Here is a 19569-nt window from a genome sequence, read left to right as displayed (position 1 = left end):
CTTGGATCCTGGAGCGATCCCCAGTGCCCGGGGCGATCTCATCCTTCCAGGGCTTCCGCCGGCCCCCCACAGTCACGAGTGCGGTCCCCAAAAACACCATAACCACCATGCCAGCAGGCAGCGAACCCCCTCCCGCAGCACTCACCAAAGATGATCTCAAGGACATTCTCCAAGGGATTAAGACGATTCGTACAGACATTCAAGCCTCCATAGTGAACCTCAAGGGAAGGGTGGATACCTTGGGGGATAAAATGGAAGGGATGGAAAATAATCACCTCCAGGCAGACCTGCTCGACATGAAATATGAGACAAGGCTAACGGACTTGGAAATGAGAGAGGAGGACGTGATTTTGAAGATGGATGATATGGAAAACAGAGAGCGCCGAAACAACCTGCCCATTATGGGTGTGACTCAAGAGAGAGGGGAAACTGCGGCGGATGTGGGGAGGAGGGTCCAGGGTCTGATAAACCAGCTTTACACTGGAGGGCAGCAAGGAGGTCCAGCTGGAAAGAGCGCATCGAGGTGGAGGGGGTGCGGCCGCTGGCATGAGGTCCATCGTAGTGCAGTTCCTCCGCTATAGAGAGAAAATGGAAGTTCTGGAGAAGGCAAAAAGACTGGGGAGCTTTACCTTTGAAGGTGATACAATTAAGATATTTCAGGATCTATCATCCCTCACGCTCACCCGCAGAAGAGAATGTCGTCCACTCACCCAGTGGCTCACAAGCCAAGATATCAGATATAGATGGTCCTTCCATTTTGCCCTTTCCTTTGAACGGGCTGGGGTAGACTATAGAGTGATTAGTGGCAAAGAAGCCTCGCAAGTGTTACAAGTGCTTAAGGGGGACACCCTGGTAGGGGGAAATTTGACGGAGACTCAAGAACCAGGCGACACCGTGAGAGAACCGAAAAAAAAGGGGCCGGGTTGAGTCACTCAGGGTGGGTTCACTCAACGTCAAGGGGCTCAACTCCCCGACAAAGCGCTCCCTTCTCGGGAGGGAAATGAAAAACGGAAAGGTGGATATTTTGTTTGCGCAAGAAAACAGAACAGTGAGGGGGGAGGAGAGGGCCATCCCAGGATCTCACGTTAGCCAGACCTTTTGGACATCGGGCCACGTAAAGAGAGGCGGAGTTGGCATCCTACTCCAAAGGAACCAGAAATTGACAGAGGTGTCCCGGTGGGAGAGGGAGGATGGAAGAGCCTTGGTAGTGTCCGGCAATCTAAATAATTCTAGAGTCAGCCTAGCAGTGATATACTGCCCTAACGTGGGTCAGAGAGAATTCGCTCAAGTTGCCTTGGGCGAGGTGATGGCTAAAGCGGAAGGGCTCCTGCTCCTGGGTGGGGATTTTAATATGTGGGCAGATCGAGAGCTGGACCATAGTGGGAGGTCGGCCACATCAGGTAATAGAGGGGCTGAACATCGTGGTGGGCTGCGGGAATTAATGTGGGAACAGGGACTGGTGGACAGATGGAGGGAGCTGCACCCTAGGCGAAGGGGATACACATTTTACTCTGCAGTCCATGGTACCAGGACGAGGATAGATTACCTTTTCATGGGGAGCCAGCATATGAGCAGAATAGAGGCCTGTGACATCCGCCCGGTCAGCTGGTCAGACCACAACATGGTCTGGTCGGACGTCAGTATAGCGGGCCTGAAACGCAGGGAGTCCCTTTGGAAGTGCAACAATTTCCTGCTGAGGGATGCGGTCCTTAAGGAAGAAATGACCGTTGCAATTAGAGAATTCTTTGAGCTAAACGACACGGGAGAAGTGAGCCGGGAGACGGTGTGGGAGGTGGCTAAGGCGACTTGGAGGGGTAGGTTGATCAGTGAAGGGGCATCCAAAAAAAGAGTTAGGACTCTCTTGACCCACAGGTTGAGATCCGAAATAATCCTTCTAGAAAGCTCGGAGGGGAAGGTGGAGACAGAGAAAGAGAGGGACCTGGGCATAGTGAGGGATAAGAGACAAGAATTGAGAGAAATGGAGATGGGGAAAATTGTAGCGGGGCTCCAACATCTACGTCAGAAATACTATGAGAAAGGGGATAAGGCCGATGCTATGCTGGCAGCAAAATTCCGAGGCCAAAGGGCAGATAGATGGGTGGCAAGAGTAGTTAGCGCTGAAAAGGGGGAAAGATCTGATCCGGAGGGGATCGTTGAGAGTTTTGCTTTATTCTATGAGAAGCTCTACGGGAGGGACGGGGAGACAGAGAAGGAAGCATGTGAGACATATCTCAATGGGGTCACCCTCCCTGCCCTTGGTTCCTTAGAAGCATCAGCCCTAGACGCCCCTATAACAGAGGAGGCGGTGCTTAGAGCCATATCGGGATTGAAACTGGGCAGGGCCCCGGAGAAGGACGGGTTCACGGCAGGTTTCTGCAAGGCCTTCTCGGGCCAATTGGCGGGGTTTGTGGCGGACCTTTTCTCGAATATTATGAGGACGGGGAGGGCACCCCCATCCTTTGGCAAAGCTCTGATCACGGTGATCCCGAAGGAGGGGAAAGACCCAGTGGACTGCCGCTCCTATAGACCTATCTCCCTCCTGAATGTAGATGCTAAGCTATTCACCAGGATCAATGCCTCGAGATTGGACAGCCACATGCCGAGGCTAATTCACCCAGACCAGGTGGGTTTTATGCGGGGAAAGCAAGGTGCAGATACATTGCGCAAGACTTTGCACCTGATGAGAGAGGCAGCACCAAAGGGTGGGAACCCCGTCCTGGTGTCCATTGACGCTGAGGAAGCGTTTGATTGGGTCGACTGGGGGTTCCTTCAGGGGTACTCGAGAAGCTGGGATTTGGTACAGGGATTAAACAAGCCATCAAGGCCCTCTAGGTGTCACCAACTGCCAGAGTCACAGTTAACGGGTGTCTGGCACGAGTCTTCCACCTCCAGAGAGGGACGAGGCAGGGTTGCCCCCTTTCCCCTCTCCTCTTTGCCATAACAATGGAGATTCTTGCAGAGTACCTCAGGGGCTCATCAATGGTGAGAGGAATTGAGGTGGGCGAACGTACCCTTAAATTAGGCCTCTATACAGATGACATCCTGCTCCACCTGCGGGAGCCCGCAAGGTCAGTCCAAGCCGCTTTGCAGGTGATTCAACAGTTCGGCCACTTCCTCGGATTTAAGGTAAACATAGGCAAGTCAATGATCTTTCCCTTCGCACCCGATGTGGACAGAGATTTGGCGGAACTCGTCCCACTGGGCCTCCAAATTTGTACGGAGGAGAAAAAATATTTGGGGATTAACATAGTCTGACCTGACGGGGATTTAGGCCAGGCAAACTACCCCCGCTGTTTGGTAAACTATTCAGGGACATGGAGGGTTGGGGGAAGGGGCAGATCTCCTGGATGGGAAGAATAAATGCCATAAAAATTAATCTGCTCCCTAGGGTGCTGTACGTCTTCCAGATGCTCCCCTTGGAGGCTCCTGAAACATACCTCAGAGAAGCCCAGAGGCGTATAGTGAAGTTTATATGGCAGGGCCAGAGGCATAGAATTTGATACGAGACTTCCACCCTCCCCAAGGATAGAGGAGGGGTCGCTCTGCCGGACTGAATGCCTACCATAGAGCGGCCCAACTTAGTGCCTTGGCTCCCCACCTTAGAGAGGACCCCAATAAACAATGGGTATGCATTGAAAACTTTTACCTACGCCCAGTTACTGTGGGTGAATGGCTATGGGTCCCACTGAAAAAGCTCCCCAAAAGAATCAGGGACCACCCAATGCTGAGTACAATGTGGAAAGCATTAGCGGGGAAAGGCCGTAGCGAGAAAGTCACCACATGGCCCTCTCCCCTGAGCCATATCTGGTCTACACCAGTGTTGGAAGAAATCCCAGGCCATGAACACTACCAGTCATGGTTCGACGCGGGCCTGTGTAGGGTAGGCCAATTGGTAAGAGAGGACACCTTTATAAGCATCCAGGAGCTGGAGGCGGCACTGGGAATCGGCAGGCTCTCCCCACTTCTATACCTTCGCCTCAAGGGCATCTTAATGAAGCCGAAACTAAAACCTTGCATCCAAAGAGGGCTTACCCCGGTTGAGAAAATTCTAGATTCCCACACAGAAATGAAAGGTCTCATCTCCCTCTTGTACGGAGCACTTCTAACCTCCCGTGAGGGAACAACTAAAAGCCTCAGAGGGAAATGGGAAAGGTACCTGGGTTGTGCCATTGGAGATGGGCTCTGCGGGAAATTATGTAGCAGGGCATTTCAGACATCTATCTCATGCCAGTACAAGTCCCACGCCATCAAGCTTCTCCATAGGTGGCAATATGACCCGATCTCCCTCTCTAGGATGTTCCCAGATACCGTACCGCTGTGTTGGCACGGATGTGGAGAAAGAACCGACTACTGGCATATGTGGTGGTCCTGTAAGAAAGTGCAAGTCTACTGGTCGGAAGTGCTCAGCAGGCTTAAGGAGGCGGGAGAGGGGGTTTACCCACTAGAGCCATTTCCATTAATATTTGGACTCCGCCACAGGGATGACCACTGGGAGAAACTCCGGGATCTGACACACTTCCTGCTGTTGGCAGCCAGAGCTGCACGGGCCAGGTCCTGGAAGAGAGCATCTCTCCCCTCGAGGAGGGAATGGGTGACAGAGGCCAAGGACATTTATGGAGAGACTAACAGCAGCAATACACGGCTCCAGCACGCAGGTTGAGACCGACTGGCTACAATTCATGGAGGCGTTCTCTAATGCAGAGGACGAGGCAGGAGTTTAACAGGAGCACTCCACCCGGCCTGAAACTGGTAGTGGCATAAGATTCATTGTACTTTTCCAAGTAAAGTTCACACATTTTTGTTCTTTGTATGCCCGGTTGGAGCTGCCCGAAAAGGATAATCACGGCGATGTGGATTGTGTGCCCCATCATTAGGGGTTCTGTGCGGGAGAGGGGGGGGGAAGGGTGTATACAGCAGAGTATTATGGTTCTTTAATGGAAGTTGGCACGGGCTTGTGCCCCAATGTAATTTTTTGTATTAACGCTTTGTTGCCATGAAAAACCAATAAAATTGAATTTAAAAAAAAAAGGAAGCCATGCTGTTTAGCAAGTAATGGCAGACAGGAAACAATTATAATTGTATTGACATGTTAACACAGTTAACTAATGCACAAGATGCCTGATTGGTGTAGTGCAGGGATGATGTAGGTTGAGACACTGAATGTTGTGAGTCAAGCACAAATGGAGTATAGTTGGGGGGGTCATGAGTTGGAAGGTTCATCTACTATGCTTGGAGCAAAGGGAGCCAGTTAATGAAAAAATAGACTCCACTCTATCACCACATTGAGACCTTTCTTGACCGAGTCCAAACGGTGTATCCATTTTTGTTCTAGTTTTCTTAGAAGTAAATCACGATCACCGCCCCGAAAAGGGTTTCGAACTGTTTGAATCATGAACCACGTGAATTCTGTGTGTTTGTGTCGTAGGGCTTTAAAGTGTGCCACCATTGGTTTATCTTCGACTGAGTTCTTCAGGCAGGAGCGATGTTCACTGATGCGTTGACGGATTTCTCGTTTTCATTTGCCCACGTATATAAGTCCACAGGGGCATTTAATGCCGTAGACTGATCATTTAGTTTTACAATTGGAGAAATAGCAATATTGTACGTTGATTCCGTAAAGGTCAATGTTTTTTAAATCTTTGGTGAGGGGGCAAACTGAGCAGGATCCACATCGAAAGTGGCCAATCACTGGTGGTAGTTGCCAAAGGGTTTTCTGTGAAATGGGTTGTGCCCTGGGTTCTTTGTAGGTGTGCACAAGTGGTTTTTCAGGTCAAAATGAGTCCGTGTGGAGAATTTGCCAGTGTTTTAACACAGTTTTTTTTTTACTTTATTACTGATGGCTGTATAATCGATAACGCATGTTATCTTATTTGTTTTTTCTTCTCTGGGTCTTCCAGTTAGGCAGTCATCTCGGTTTGTATGTCTTGCTCTTTTCTGAGCCCTGCATAACAGGTGGGCTGGGTAGCCACAAGCTTTCATACGAATGGTGAGATCTTTACTCTTGAGATCAAAATCTGTGGTGGTGGAACAGTTGCGTCTCAAGTGAAGGAATTGACCGTATGGTAAATTTTCTTTCAAGCTTGCAGGAAGGAAGCTGGAGAAGGACAACAACATGTTTTTCGATGGTGGCTTCCGATATAGGGTAGTCCCTAGACTGTTGTTATCTGTTCTGTAGATTTCAAGATCCACAAAGGGTATGTGCATTTTGTCGGAGTGAATGGTAAAGTTGATGGAGGTGTTACGAGAATTGAGCCGTTGTAGGAATTAATTTAGATCAACAGTCGATCCTCTCCAAATAAGAAAGATATCATCAATATAGCGATTCCATGTTATGATTTTTTCTGAAAATGCGTTGGTGTCACTGTATATGTGGGTCAGTTCAAAATGGTCCATATGTAGATTCGCTATATTGGGCGCAAAGATTGCACCCATGGTCGTACCATGACATTGTTTTAAATAGATGTCTTTGTAGATGAAAACATTCTCGGTAAGTGTGAGTCTAGCACATTCAAGTATGAAATCTGTAGGGACTCTAATGTAAGGTCTTTTGTCTAGATAAAGTTTAAGAATTTTCAGGCACTCATACTTACGGATGCTGGTATACAGCAATTCAACATCTAAGGTGATGAGTAAACCATGCTGGTCAATGGAGAGGTGTTGGAGAATTTTGATCATGGACGTAGTGTCTTGGACGAAGGATTTCATTTTGCCCACAAAAGGTCGAAGAAAATGGTCTACATAAATTGAAAGAGGCTCAAGAATGAAGATGATGCCTGAAGCGATAGGTCTGCCTGGTGGTATGGTTTCATTTTTTATGAATTTTGGGCAATAGATGAAACGCTGACATTGTAGGAGGTTTTTTAATATAAACCCGCCCCACTTTTTGACTTTTTGCTCACATAATTGACCGTTTCACCGTCAATATGTAAATACACTCCTGGACTGTTCTAATACTACGCTGTAACTTTGCAGGTCTGCAGAGCTTTCTCTACTCTGGTTCTCTCCTGAACTCGATGCCAACTATTGTCCCCTCCAAAAGGCTGGACATTATACCGCTGCCAGATTGTCCTGCGGTTCACCCTGAGTTTCTCCACTTGTTGCTGAATATCAGGTACATTGTTTATTCATTTATTTATCTAGATGAGTCGCTTAACAGTGACATTTGCAATTTAATACATACCACTACCTGATTATTGCAGGTTGATGTAACATTCTTAAACATCTGACGCCCGCCACTACGGCCCCCGTCTACTACCCGAGAGCACCTTAAACACTAATCATTGGTACGTTAACATTCTTCTCACATCTAGAGTTCAGCCAATTATCATGGTAACACACACCCACTTATTTTATTCTGTTTATATTGTTTTTAGATGACGCTCTGAACAGCACTTCACTGACCATTAATACTCACCTTCATGCCTCCAAGAACACAACCAGTCCTGATGATAGTTCGGATTTTTTCTTGTGAATTTTGTTACTGAACAACTATCCTAGAAAATCATAATCATTTTTCCGAACTTGAAACACTGAAGACAGTGTCGACAAATCTTGCTACGTGTCTTGCATTCAGTCTTGACCCATGTAATATCCTAAGAATGCATTTTGCACTGTGAAACGTCTTTTATTGGTCTTCATGTTCACACAAAAATGTCATTTACTGTCTTCACGTTATGCTTCCATGTACAATTTCCTGGACACCAGACTGTGTCATTTTTCATGTGTCTGTTCTGTTTTTAAGCTAGTATTTCTTAATCAGAATAAAACTGTTTTGTTATGTTTTATTGCACATTGTGTCCCACTAGTGTGATCTAATGCTCTCCCACTAGACTCTATATAGATGTTAACCTCCGGCTAGCGCTTGTAAGGAGAGGTAGCTCTGACTAAATTACGCTTTTCCAGTGTTATACACTCAAGAGTCAGACCCCCGTTACCAAAAAATAGGGCACCCTAGCCTTGTTCTTATTTGACTTTGAATTTTGTATGCAAGGCGTATGTTGTACTCTGAATTGTCAATGTACACAGCATTTTAATGAGTGGCAATTGCTAATGAAATGCTGCTTTTTATTTTTCTCCATAAGTTAATGAATGGCAGGCCTTTGTTTTTTTAGTCCTCTGTCATTCACACAGGACCCTTTGATTTTAGTCTCTGGAAATCGCATTTTGACGTGCCAGTTTAAAAATGAAATGCTGCCTTTGTGTCTGTCAGCTCACAGTATGTTTTCTAGGTTCAGCACTTTTTAGGCCAAATGTGTCGCAATGCATTTCCTTTTGTCTTGGCCCAAATGTATCTCACAGTCCTCTCGCTGAAAAACTACTTGTCCCACAATGGTTCAATTATATACACCTAGAAGAATTTTACCCACAAATCTGAGGATTAGCAAAATCCTTAGGCTTCACCGTTGACAGCAGTCTGTCCTTTCAGAATCACATAGCCCAGAAGGCCCAAATAGCCTTGCTCAGAATCTCTACCCTTTGAAAAATCAAACTCTTCATCCCGCCATAGGACTTCCAGACCGCAGTGCAGGCCTGTGTGGTCTTGCACATCGATGGGGGAAATGCTCTTCTGACAGGGCTCCCAGCTGTTCACTTGGCTACCCTAAAAGCAGTCCACCATGCTGCAGCACGTCTTATTACTGGAGCACAGAAATTTGACTGAATTATTCCCATCCTATGCAAACTACATTGGCTTCCACTCCAAGCCAGGATACTGCTCAAGACTGCATGTATCATCTACAAAGCAGTCATGAGTAGCACACCAGCGTAACTGGCGGCTAAGCTCCACATATCTGGTGGCACATGCTGCTCACACAGAAAATTGGCCAAACGGCTTGAATCACAACTCGTCCGCAAAGCGAGGACCCACAAGCAATTCTTCTCTTGTCATGCCCCCACAATTCTCCAATTTTGCAAATCTCTCAAAACATGGCTCTTTCAACAACACCTGACCAAGGACTACTTCCAATGGACACAGGTACCCGTGCACAGAACTCACAGTACTGCACTACTGTTAAAAGATGCCAGCCCAAATGCCAGCTACCCACTCTCTGTAGAGCGCTCTACTACTCTCGTGCTAGGCCCCCGCTTAATCAATAAAAGAAAAAGACAAAGAAATAATTAGTGCCAGCCCAATAGTGACACTCTTTTGCAGTTTTAATCCAATACTCATTTACTAAGATATCACTACTTTTCATATCTTGTGCTATTTAAGTGGGTCTTTCCCCTTATACTTTACCACTGACTTCAGTTTACAAAATAAAATCTGAGCAATATTACATACACAATTGCCTTACAATACCTACACAATAAAAATGATAAGAGTATCCTCCATACAACAGAAGATATTCTACTGGTCACCTTGATATATTTGACTTATTTTTCAGGGCTGTTATGTGTTCGTTCATCCCTTTAATATTGACCCATTATCATTGATACAAAAAAGGTAGCAGGTGCCCCTCTCTAGAAAGAAAATGGCATGATAAGCTGTTCAGTGTTTTTTCCCACATTGAGAGTCTGCAGCCATCGCTTTTTGCTCACTGTACTTTTTACAAAGGAGGAATATCCAATTGCAAATCAGTCTTTGTCCTACCCGCAAGGGTAGTCCAGCACCGAAATGCCAGGCAAGCCAAGGCTGAACCACATGTCTGGGCTTGCTGATGGTACTCTTTTTCAAAGGAGGTTTGCCTGGCATTTCGATGCTGGACTGCCCTTGTGGGCGGGACAAAGACTGATATGAAAATGGATATTCCTCCTTTGTGAAAAGTACTGTGAGCAGAAGGCGATGGCTGCGGACTTTCAAAGTGGGAAAAAACACAGAGCAGGTTATCATGCAATGTTCTTTCTAGAGAGGGGCACCTACTACCTTTTTTGTATTTTTGCGGGGAACTTGGGGTTGGTCACCCTAAATTACCTGGGGGAACCCAGATGTGGACCCCTTCCTCACTGTGCTCAGGGAGGCAAAGCTCCACCTCACTGATGAGGCCCAACAAGGCTCAAAAACATGTCTGGGGTTGTTGTTGGTACTCTTGCTCAAAGGAGGTTTGCCTGACATTTCAGTGCTGGACTGCCCTTGTGGGTGGGACAAAGACTGATATGCAAATTGATATTCCTCTTATGTGAAAAGTACGGTAAGCAAAAAGCGATAGCTGCGACTCTCAAAGTGGGAAAAAAACACAGAACAGGTTAACATGACATGTTATTTCTAGAGAGAGGTGCCTGCTACCTTTTTTGCCATTGTTATTGAAAGTTTATAAAATGTTGACCCCCTTCACCTGGTACAGAGTATTGGCACAAGAGGAAGAGGCACCAGGCAATCAGGTGGTTAGGAATGTGGGCACAATCCACTAATAACCAAGCAAAATTCTCTTTTGCCATTGGCACCTATGCCCACCATGTTGTGCTTGGCCTTTGTCCACTGCCCCCTTGCGGCCCATATGAACCCCATTACCCAGTTTCAATCCAAACCTCTTCCTCACTCCCATCTGACCGACTTATATCCGTACTCCCACACCAATCGTGTCTTCTTCACATGAGATGGCCGCAATTGTAATATTAAAGGAACATACTCGCGTCACTACTACTACTATTATTATTATTATTGTTATCATTATTATTATTATTAATATTAATATTGCGGCAAGTAACTTTGTTTGACATTTTTTAGGACAATCTGGTACACTCAAAATTCACAGCGCCAATGTCCCTGGGGAACAAAACCTTTGAGCACTTCAATCAACAAACTGGAGTGCTAATAGCACACGGCACAGAGTCCTTGCACAGGCTACCAGCCTTTATCAGCCCTGCCCTCCTCCGAAAGCAGTGTTTATCACTATAATGTGCCAGTACCCATGCTGTAAGTGTATATGGCTCTTTATGATATCATAATGAACAAAGCACCAGATGCAATGTGTTGGGGAGTACATCCAACCACCCAACATGCACGAACATTCAAACTTCGAATGTCTCTGTGAAAAGGCAAACCACAAAAAGAAAGCCTTTTTTGTATTTTTGCAAAGAACTTGGGGTTGGTCACCCTAAATTACCTGGGGGAACCCAGATTTGGACCCCTTGCTCACTGTGGTCCGAGAGGCACAGCTCCACGTCACTGATGAGGCCCAACAAGGCTGAAACACGTGTCTGCGGTTACAGTTGGTATCCTTGTTCAAAGTTGGTTTGCCTCGCATTTCGGTGCTGGACTGGCCTTGTGGGTGGGATAAAGACTGATATGCAAATGGTTATTCCTCCTTTGTGAAAAGTACAGTGAGCAGAAGGCGATGGCTGAGAACTATCAAAGTGGGAAAACAAAACACAGAACAGGTTATCATGCCATGTTCCCTCTAGAGAGGGGCCCCTGCTACCTTTTTTGTATTTTTGCAAGGAACTTGGGGTTGGTCACCCTAAGTTACCAGGGGGAACCCAGATGTGGACCCCTTTCTCACTGTGGACAGAGAGGCACAGCTCCAACTCACTGATGAGGCCCAACAAGGCTGAAACACGTGTCTGGGGTTGCTGTTGGTATTCTTGTTCAAATTTGGTTTGCCTCGCATTTCGCTGCTCGACTGGCCTTTTGGCCGGGACAAAGACTGATATGCAAATGGTTATTCCTCCTTTGTGAAAAGTACAATGAGCAGAAAGCGATGGCTGCGGACTCTCAAAGTGGGAAAAAAAACACCGAACAGGTTATCATGCCATGTTTCTTCTAGAGAGGGGCCCCTGCTACCTTTTTTGTATTTTTGCAAGGAACTTGGGGTTGGTCAACCTAAATTACCTGGGGCAACCCAGACGTGGACCCCTTGCTCACTGTGCTCAGAGAGGCACAGCTCCACCTCACTGATGAGGTCCAATAAGGTGGAAACACGTGTCTTGGCTTGCTGTTGGTTTTCTTGTTCAAACATTTAGGTGCTGGACTGCCCTTGTGGGCGAGACAAAGACTGATATGCAAATGGGTATTCTTCCTTTGTGAAAAGTACACTGAGCAAAAAGCAATAGCTGCAGACTCTCAAAGTGGGAAAAAGAGAGGGGCACCTGCTACCTTTTTTGCCATTATCATTGATAGTTTATAAAATATTGACCCCCATCACCTGGTACAGAGTATTGGCACAAGAGGAAGAGGCACCAGACAATCAGGTGGTTAGGAACGTGGGCACAATGCCATCACACATATATTAGAATTAATTATGTACCAATGACTTTCATGAAAATATGTGAACAACCCCAACAGCACATACAGTACATTAGTGAGGAGTATGTTTATAATATTGCAAGCTACATACATATATTCATACCATTGCAAGAGCATGATGTTTGCAAGCAACTAAGTCCCCAGCTCATAAGGTCAATGACAGAGCAAATGAAATCATGCACAATCCATGAGAAAGGAAGGAGAGGTGAGTAATGTTTGCAACGAGGAGTTACAATATTGAACTGGCGATGAACAGCTCATAATGATAAGCTGGTGCCAACCGATGAGGTCTTTGGGAAAAGGATGTAAAGTTATCCTTTTGTTGTCACACTGTCACATCTCACACAGGGGTTTGGTTGAATTCTATTAAGTCACTCACTCAACAAATACTCCTCTTGAAACAGCCAATCAACAATTAAGTATAGAGGATACACATTATAAAATGTAGCATCCAATCAGCATCATGGTAAAGAAGATGATCTGAAAATCAATTAATTCATAAACTGATGTCTTGCCATGGTCACGAGGGTAGAATAAGCCAATAGGGCTAGGTATTATATAGATTCACCTATAGTACAAATTACGATGCCCAATCACAGGCTGGGAGTTTGTGAATAACCTGTAACATTTGTTGTCATTTCTCTTCTGATATTTACTATAAATAAAGCCATTTTCCGAAGCCATGTTGAATGTCTTTCTGCTAATTCTGCAGCCTTGGCTGTTTGTGTGTGTGATAAACTTTTGCTTTTCTCACATCTTGTGCATTATTTTTTGGCTCATTGGACTGACTTGTATTATTCGATTTTGGGACTTACCATACAAGTGAAACACAGCATTGGGAATGTTAAGATGTCATTGGGTGCCATATGAAATCTGGATCAGACGAGCAGTAGGTTCAGTTTAACATGGAAGCATGGAGGATCTAGGATTTGCAATACCTTGCACGGCAAAATGAGTATACCGCCCTCTAGTTTACATATGTATTGACATCTCTAAAAGTAGCAGCACAGAAAATGGCATCAATCTTTGAGGCTCAAGGTCGTCATCGGATGTTACATTACAAGACGTTTTTTCATGATTCAGCCAAGTGAACAAAAACTTTGCAATGTGCAATATATCACTAGTCACTGTGATTGTTATATACAAACCCACACTATATTCTAACCATGCTTGGTTTTATCTTTCATATTGATCATTGTGATATGGATTTACTTTTTAGGGCCTCTGTTGTGTGAAAGATTCAATACAATGGGCTTCATTACGAGTCCAGCGGTAACCCTGCCGGTGCTTCCGGCGGGATACGGTCGGACTCGTAACATTTTACCGGCACCTAGCTTCCCGGTACCTCCGGGACGTTACAAGTCCCGGCGGACCGGGAAGCTAAGTGGCGGTAAATGTAAGTCCCCATTCCCGTGGAGTCCCATAGGACTCCACGGGAATGGGTTCACAGAAGCACCAGCACAGTTGCTAACGGTGCCAGTGCTTCTGTGACTGCTCTGCCTACCATGGCCACTGCTCCTGGCAGGGTCCGACCTGCTGGGCGCAGCAGCTCCGGCAGGCAGACTCGGAGTGTGGCGGTCCGGAAACAAGGGTATCTACCAGCACCTTTGTTTCCAGACCGCCACACTCATAATGAGTCAGTTTTTGACTGATAATGAGCCAATTATCATTGATGGTTTATAAAATATTGACCCCACCACCTGGTACAGAGTATTGGCACAAGAGAAAGAGGCGCCAGACAATCAGGTGGTTAGGAACATGAGCACAATCCTCTTTGGCCATTGGCACCTATGCCAATACAAGAAAGTGAGAATTTTGCCAAATAAGAGCAACAGGAGAATTTGCATCAGCAAGCTGCCGCAGAGCTCTAATAAGCTATTGAAATGTGTGCTTTCTCTAAAGACAATTTTGCCAAATTACAAAATAAACCCAGATCTAAAAGCATCTGCTTAATTTCATGCTTAATTTCAATGAGTTATGCTTGTTGACACACACAAAAAGGGTTTGCAGTTTTCTAGTGAACATTAACATTTTCTTAACATAACGCATATAAAAAGGCTGCATGTCTGTGCCAGACAATAACTACAAGCAGGTGAGCATACTTCACTGCTTGTTTTGTAGTATGCTTTAAGTCTGCTGGCGAAAATTGTTTTCTCAACTCCCCCTGCTGAACCGTCTCCAGCCCTTTAAACCTGTAAAAGACACTACTCAGGTGGTGGTGCCTCATACCATCTTGTTTCGCTTGAAAATTCTGCAAAAAACAGCATATAGCATAGGACAAACAACAAGCGGGAAGAAAGAGACAAAAGTGTGGGACATTATATCCAAATCTAATTCCTAACTCATTGGCCGCTCTGTTAGAAGAGGGGTAGGATCAGCATAACTCAGGCAGCATTTAACCCATTGTCAGAGAAAGAATCGCAATTGCTGTTGAAAAAGATACATAAGCAAGGTGCTCTCTAAATTCTAATAGTGGAATCCCCAGGCATAGGTCTTGTAGCACAAGTCCTTCAAAACAATGTAAGTAGCTTATATTTCAAGACAATGAGAAAGCCTCCCAGTCAGTGGCGTTGATGAGGGAGGTGACTACGGGGGCTATAGCCCCTGGTCTTTTGGCTGTAGCCCCGGATAGAAGCTCAGGAGCTACAACCAAAAGGCTAGCTAGCCCCAAGTCCCGACAGTTCCGACATTAGCGTATCCCTGGCTATTTTCCAGACCTAGCAACACCCCTGCTCCCAGTGACATGGTATTGCATAATGGTGCCCCTCGAGTTTAATATAGGAAAAAAGGGTACACCAACAGATCTTTATTTAACACCCCTGCTCCCAGTGACATGGTATTGCATAATGGTGCCCCTCGAGTTTAATATAGGAAAAAAGGGTACACCAACAGATCTTTATTTAATACGGCCTTAATTTTCTCCATCGAGCACACTTGCCAGATGTTGGCCTACCATATATGTATGAAGGAGGAGTCCTTAGATTTCCAACTATGAGCAATAGTAAGTCTTGCTGCTATTAGCACATGGCTGGACAATGAGCATGTATCATTCCCAGGGTAAATATTTCCTTATTTTCTACATCACCTACAAGGAACACTATTATATAATTTAAGTTGATGATATTGACCTAAAAAGGCTTAATCTTTGGACATTTCCACCATACATTTGCCATGGAGCCAATCTCTGTGCCCCATCCAACAAAGTCGGGAGGAGCCCGGGTATATCCTATTTGGAGTAAGGTGACAGCGTTGGATCACTTTATTTGTATTTGCCATAACTGTAGTGCAAACCGATGCCTTGGCTGCCCCTTTCCATATATCCTCCGAGGAAGGCAATAGGATTGAACCTTCCAAGTCTTCTTCCAAACTTTCATATACTCCCAAATTGCCTCCTGTGTTGTCATTATTCTGGGCTTAAGATACCTTTGATACTGTTTGCATTCAGAGATGAGAGGATATTAACTTATCAAAGACCATCAATGCTCTTCCTCCCCCACTTCTGACCCCCGATTGGGATGTCCCGTGGCATAGCTGTATATAATCGGCCCGCTCCATTTCCTGAAATGAGAACGCTCTCTTACACTGTTCAAATTAAAATGTGGATCCCCCCCCTCTCCATGCAGCTGCTCAAACGGAAGAAAGCTACCATCCCTGCTATCCCTCCATTTATGGGGAAAGTGTGCGCCTATATCCAGTGGAAAATGTGAATTCCCAAAAAATCCATGATACAGTGGACGGACGCTTAAAGAGTTTGAATTTTTGAACGCCCAATAAAAAAACAACAGTGCTGAGCGTAGAGCGTAGGGGGCGGGGGGAATGGGAGATCTCCAGTGGTCTAAGTGTACAGAAGTAGTGGAATTATGTTCCCTGTTGGTCTGCCCCGCTCCCCACAAACCCCATTCTTGCACCCCCTCTCACACACAATCCAAACCTCCCAAACACATGCACCTGCTGTTTAAGGGAACGTTCAGTGTAGTGCACTGAAAGTGAAAGTTCCAGCTTCTTCCTACACTTTAATTTTAAAACAAAACCATTCCGCAACGGTTTCTTTTTTTTTTAAAAAAAAGTATAGGAACCGTAAAACGTAATAAAAAAAAGTAGAGGAGCACCGCTCCTGTTCACTTAGTCCTCTGACGGTGGGCGTCTTTTTCATTCGTGCCCGAGCCAATTGTATGCCCCAGTCCGTCCCTGGTACTGTGCTATGTCGGGAGGAGCCAGAGAGGGCGCCATCATAAACGGGAGTAAATATCAGGTCCTAGCACTGAGTAGGCACATGCTCATGTCCACAAGCAAGAATACTGATGTAATACCTTCATCCATTGCAATATGATTTAACGTAGCGTTGCACGTTTTTGCACTTACGTATTTATTGTGATGCATGTAAGCACCACACAGATAAATCAGCTGTTTCAGATCAAGGATAATTACCCTCTACTTTCGAGGCATGTACCAACTAATAGTGTCAGTGGCAGGACGTGCATGGCCCAGATCACCCATGAAGGGATTAGATTGCCAAGTAAACCACAATACTCTGCAGTAAACCGACCTCCAGGCAATAGTACAAACGTCGGCTTTTTATAGCAGATACAAATGACAAGAATGTATGCCCTCTAACACTGCCTAAGAACTGGGACACTCCCAAACATCACCTACCTAGTAATTTCCAGAAGCTGAGAGGGAACTCGCACACACCCCTTTCCACAGCAGCATTGCTCACTACATCATCAATCACTCAGAGAGAAAGAACCTCGGATGACAGCACACCTGCACCGCCCGCGACCCATCAACACAAAGAAAGGACAATGCATAGAAAAGTTACAGCACATGCCCTTAAGGTACTCAGTGCGGCTGGGTTATGAGCATTGTTTAGAAAACAACTTCCAAATTCTAACTTCCCATCCGCCAAATCAGTGGTGTAACACAAGATTTGGGGGCCCCCCTGCAAGCCATCCTGAGGGGGGCCCCCCCAGCTCGGCAACAGATCACGAGTAGTGCCATACGCTGGGCCGCCCTAGATTACCATGCTTGCGCAATACACACAAACGTGTTGCAGAAGGGGTATGCCACACACTGCACTAGGAGAAAGATATAAATATGTGTTTTAATGCAATATACAGCACACTTTCTGAGATAAATTGGCTAAAAAGTCACAGTGTTTGCTATTTTTGTGTAGGGTAACAGCAATCCAATACATGCAAGTCACCAACAGTGCACATGAACATTAATGCTTTGCTATTAAAAATGTCATGCCACAATGAAACCATGTCCAACTGGCTGCACAATGTAGACCAGTGTAGACACATAATAACAATACAGTAAAGCATCCAGGCCACATTAAGACATGCCTAGATTGGTTGCACCAAAATGCCAGTCGAAGCAATAAGACACATCAAGAAGAGAGCACACATTCAAGCCTGCGTCTCTGTGGCCGCTAACAACACACCCAAACTCTTTAAAATCTGCAAGGAACTGGTCAATCCTGTCGCGGTTTCTACCTCTCCTGTTCCCTCAACAGGCCCTCTGTACAGCTTTGGCCTCTCGCTTCTCTGCTAAAACTTAGGACTTCCTGTCCACTATCTCCTCTTCCTCTCCCTCTTCCTCTCTCAGCCCCCTTTGCCCATCTCTCCCTCTCCTCCTCCTTTCTCCACTTTCTCTCGAACACCTGACGAGGTTTCTAGACAAGTCCCATCTATGGAAGTGGCGTCGAAACAGGTGCTCGTCTGCTCCTCCAGAACCATCAAGGACCACTTTGACACCCTTGGCCGATTTCTGTAATCATTCTTTTGCCACTGGAGCTTTCCCCTCTCCCAAACTCTTGGAAAAGCTGGCCAACTGCCAGCTTACTCTCCACACTGAATCTGTCGGTTGTCTCCATGACCATCAGTCTGACTTAAGAGCTGCCAGAGGCATGGAAACTGCTCTCCTGAACACCTCTGAAGATCTGATCTCTAACCTTGATTCCAGCATTCCTTCTGTCCTCATCATCCTTTCCTCTGCTTTCGACACAGTCAACCACGCCATCCTGATCAATTGACTCTGTGAGAACCTGGGCATCATGGATCAGGCCCTGGAGTGGCTGACCTCCTTCCTCTTGGACTGCCCCTCCCAGGTCCAACTTGGTTCCTTTCACTCTGTCACCTGCCTCTACATGTAGCGTTCTCCGGGGCTCTATCCTCTCACCCTGGTTTTTCAACCTCTACTTTGACCCACCTGATCTCTACCTTCTCTAACTTAGAGTGTTATGCGGAAGACACTCAGCTTTCCTTCAGGCTCCCCTCAGCCTACTATCCTCTCTCGCTCATTCCTGGTGTCATCTTCAACTCCACTCTCTCTTTCTCTCCTCACATCTCGGACTTCGCCAAGAAGTCCCACTACCAGCTGCACCTCCTCAAAGGGACTCTTCCATTTCTCACTTTCCCCCAGAAGCTCACTGTCTCCAGAGCTATGGTTCTCTCTAGGCTGGACTACTGCAACATACATTTTCTCAATCTGCCTTCCTCTACTCTCTGCCCTCTGCAACTAATCCAGAACAGCACTGTGAGACTTATCCTTGGCCTCAAGCCCAGGGACTGTATCTCTCGAGCCATGAAATCTCTCCACTGGCTCTCAGTGGCTGCAAGGATCAAGTTCAAGACCCTTTTCATTGTCCACAAGGCTTTCTGGGACTGGGATCTGCACTACATCTAAAGCTATCTTCCAAAATATCTTACATCTCGAGCCTTAAGGGTTAGATTCTTCTCCAGGCAGAGAGTGGGTGGGGAGCGGGCAGATCCCTCTCCCCTGCAGGTGCCTCCCTCTGAAATGGCCTCCCTGACCCTCCGAACTTGAGCCAGACTACCTGAAGTTCCAAAAGCTGCTCAAAACGTTCCTCTTCTCCTCTACTTTCTCTCTCTCCCTCTCTCCCTCCCCTGCTGACCTACCTGTCCACTGTACCAACTGGTTGCTTGCCTACCCTCTGTCTCACTGAGTCCAGGCTCTTTCTTGATCAGTCACCCTTGTACTGCCTCCAGGCCTACCACGCAGTTAGGGGCTTTAACTGTAACCCTACAGTCCCTTGTTCTCCTTGCACTACCCAGAGCCGTGCATTGCTGCCCTGTTTTCCCCTCCCCTCTCCCTTGCACTTCCCCCCTCCCTTTCCCTTTCCACTTCTCGTTCTCGCACTTGCACGATCTGAATGACACAAGGCTTAGCCAGATCATTTGTCTTGTCCTCCCTCAGTTTTCCTTCCCTTGTCTTGCCGTGCCTAAAAACACTCGTATATAGGTGCGTTATATATGACTTATCATATCATAACCTACAATTTTATCACAGATGCCCAGAAAAATATATTGTGCCGCAGTAAGAAATGGCTAGACTGCCAGAACCCAAGTGCCAGTCTAGCTAGGTAA

Source organism: Ambystoma mexicanum, chromosome 1q, assembly GCF_040938575.1.
Source record: "Ambystoma mexicanum isolate Mex_15411 chromosome 1q, UKY_AmexF1_1, whole genome shotgun sequence".
Taxonomy (NCBI): Eukaryota; Metazoa; Chordata; class Amphibia; order Caudata; family Ambystomatidae; genus Ambystoma; species Ambystoma mexicanum.
This window is presented reverse-complemented; position numbering follows the sequence as displayed.